Source organism: Gavialis gangeticus, unplaced genomic scaffold (assembly GCF_001723915.1).
Source record: "Gavialis gangeticus isolate Ggan-Ray unplaced genomic scaffold, GavGan_comp1, whole genome shotgun sequence".
NCBI classification, from domain to species: domain Eukaryota; kingdom Metazoa; phylum Chordata; order Crocodylia; family Gavialidae; genus Gavialis; species Gavialis gangeticus.
The window spans coordinates 5,200,013-5,203,343 of NW_017729009.1; the positions used below are offsets into that span (position 1 = coordinate 5,200,013).

The following is a 3,331-nucleotide window of genomic DNA, read 5'->3' on the forward strand; positions in this document are numbered from 1 at the left end:
CAGGTAGGCTCATTTTCCTTTATGTGAGTCTCTAGTGATCACATCTGCAAAGAAAATCTCAAGTGGGAACCTAGTGTAACCCCTGCAGAGAGCCTAGAACAATGGCTCTGAATGGTGTGAACTGCCTCATCTCAGTCAGGGATTTTTAGCCACCCAGTGAAGATAAAGATGTTGACATTGATAACTTTTTCTTTCCTTGTGCAAGAAGGGAGAGAGAGGATCACTGATCTTCACAGATTGCTGTAGGAATTGTCTCATCTCTGCCACAGTAGGTGGTTCTTGGGAGATGTTACCCCTGATTTATTACCTCCCTAATAAAAAGGAGGTAACACCAAACTGCCAACCAGAGCTTGGAGGCACGTTCAAGCCCAGCTGAGGGAAAACCAGATCCTAGCGCTTGGGGGAGGTGGGGTACAGGACTTGTAGAATATGCACAGCCACACTTTGAACCTCTGTGTAACCTACAGTGAAGAGCATCACTTCTCAATGAGTCACGTGGGTGAAGTTCATTCTGCAGGTACAGTGAAGCTTGGAGCATCATCTTGTTCCCCTTCAATTCAAATATGTGTTGTGTTCAGTAGAAAAACATGAAACACTTAAGCTATGTCTACACTACACTACAGCCTTCTGTCAGCTTGGTTTGGTCAGTCAGGGGTGTGCCAAGGTGTGGCACCTGACTACCACAGCCCAGCCAGCAGAAACCCAAAGTGTAGATACATTTATAGCAGCAAAACTGAGCATTTGCCTGTGTAGCTTGTTGAGTGCAGGGCAAAGGGTGAGGGGCTGGGGGAAGCTGTGCTAGCAAAAGCAATAATCTCCAAACTAAAGCTCTATCTACACTAGAACTTCTTGTCAGTCCACTATACTAGTATAGCAATACAACTAAATGCTCATAGTGTACTAGCCTGAAGGGCCCAATAAACACGAAACTTCATACTTAATCTAGCTGTAATGCCTCAGCATGTTTTCTGTGTTAAAGATACTAGCTGATGGGAAGGCAGGGAGGAACAGAAAACCCTTTGCCTTTTAAGTCCAGTTCAAAATCAGTTCAGGGCAGAGAAAGTTCAGGGACTTGTTGGGTGTGTGAAGTTAATTAGTGGGGTTCATTTTTCCTTGTTAGTGAGCAAGTTTCTACATCACAAACAACAGCACACAGCTAGCACCCTTGACAGAGAGCTCAGGGTCTGAATGGGCCAGTAAAACTTAACTCCCCCAACTGCACGCCTTCATGCTTTTGTAGATAATTCTGGGGGAGGAGCTAACCTTGGACCTAGATGTGAATGTAATAATACGTGGTCCTTTGTTATAATGGATCAACCCAAAATCCCTGATCAGAAAACTCAAAACATGTAGCTTTAGGCTAGAAGTTAATACATTTATTAAAGTGATTATGTGATACTGTCTTTGACAACAAAGGACTCGACTCAGCAACTCAAGAGTCCCCTTCCAGTCCTATTTCCATACGTAAATCAAACCAGCTAGAACAACAATGGGGTAGGTTCCATTCTCAGTATACAAAACAACTGGTGTGAACCTGGAGTAACCCTACTGATTAATTGGAGTGACTCTGAATTTACATTAGCATCAGTAACAGAATTCAGCTCTTGACTTTTACCATTTATACCTGACCAGAAAAAGCTGACAGGCTGCACAAAGCTGAACAAGAAGTTGTCCTCTTGAGTTTCTATGGAAAATGTAAGTATTGTACAGATCTAAAGAGACCCTGTGAACTTTCAAGGTACACTTCAAAGCTTGCTGAACTCTGTCCAGCCATCTTGTACAGTTGCCCATCAAGGTGGTGAGGGGGCTAATCAGTTCCTGCAAATATTTGCTGTTCCTTTGGGTTTACAAATACCTCATTTCAAGCCCCCAGCTTTGAAGTGGAGTTCAAAGCCCCCCAACCTTTGAGATCCCCGAGGAAGGGAGCGCTCTCATGGGTATGCAAAAATGCCACGTCGCAAAGGGGGGGAACAGAGTCACCGATTCTCCTTATACAAGCACCCATGATTATGTTGGAATCCTGCATTATCTTTCACAGGGTCCCGCTGATCTCTCCACACTGGAATAAGAAATGCCCTGCCAATTGTTTGAGGCTGACATTAAAGGATAACTCCAAAGAAAGATCTCTTTCAAGTGGGAACAGAACACACATTTCATGTGCTTTCCCTAGTGTATGAATTGAGGATGGGTCAAGTCAAATATCTGTGGTGTGTTCATATTAAAAAATAGCTTTTTTTGACTTGTACAAATACACAGAAGAAGAATCCTGTCTCTTCCAAGGAAGCTGGTAAATGTTCCACTTTAGTCCTAGCACTAGGCTTTGGTGTTTTATAGTGGTGTTTAATGCTGGTGAAAGGAGCCAAACTGACAGCTCTAGACATGTTGCTTGATTTGAAGAACAGGTACAAACCTGGTAGCAGCAGCAAAACTTTCTCCTGTGTTCCTTCCCATGCATACACCACAGGGACTCATCCAAGAACTAATGCTCCATGTCCATTCTATTCTTGACTCTTCTGCTGAGACCAAAGGAGCTATTTATAAAGATGGTTTTGTGGTATGGACATCTGTTCATTGGGAATTGGCTGAGAACCAACAAGCGAAATTTAGGTGAGACATTAGGAACAATTTTTTAATTGCGACAATTGTTAAGCATTGGACTAGATTGCTAAAAAAAAGGCTTGTGGAACTTTCATCATTTTAAGTGGTAGGAAAGCTGACTTCCTGATGTCCCTTTCAGCCCTATTTTTTCATGATTGGAATTTATTTCCCATAGGCTGCCAGGCAGCCTAAGTCTGAATTTGATTTAAATTGTTGGCTAAATGATGACAATCTCATATCTTACTCCTAACATTGTGAGTAGCAAGGTGAGCATTATATTCCACAGGCAGAGAGACACTCATCACATTAAAGCTGAAAAGCAACAGCACTCTGTTCCATTTGATGTCAGCTGAGTGTGCAGGATCTTGGGAACTGCCAGATCACAGGTGATCAGCTCAGCTGTCTATCTACACCATCTGTCCCCTGATCATTTGTGGCTTCAGCTGCTTCCAAGGAAGATGCAAGAAGCTCTTTAATGAATACTTACACAATAGCCTGCTTGCAGGGAACATTTTACCTCAATCCTGGGGAAACTCTTTGAGAAGATCATCAAGGAGCACATTTGTGAGGGGCCGGCATCAGAAATGATGCTCAGGGGCAATCAGCATGGTTTTATTAAGGGGAGATCATGTCAGACCAACCTGATTGCCTTCTATGATCAGGTCACAAAGGCCATGGATGCAGGTGTCGCGGTGGATGTAGTCTTTCTGGACTTCAGCAAGGCCTTTGACAC

At 43.3% G+C, this 3,331-nt stretch overlaps 1 long non-coding RNA gene across 1 annotated transcript in view; it reads right to left on the reverse strand.

Annotated features, from left to right (window-relative positions):
- Positions 1 to 1,359: 1,359 nt before the first annotated feature.
- Positions 1,360 to 3,331, reverse strand: part of LOC109292695 — a 4,256-nt gene continuing 2,284 nt past the window's right edge. Inside the window, exon 2 of the long non-coding RNA XR_002096170.1 lies at positions 1,360 to 2,513. This is a non-coding gene — a long non-coding RNA (uncharacterized LOC109292695). The remainder of the gene's footprint in view (positions 2,514 to 3,331) is intronic.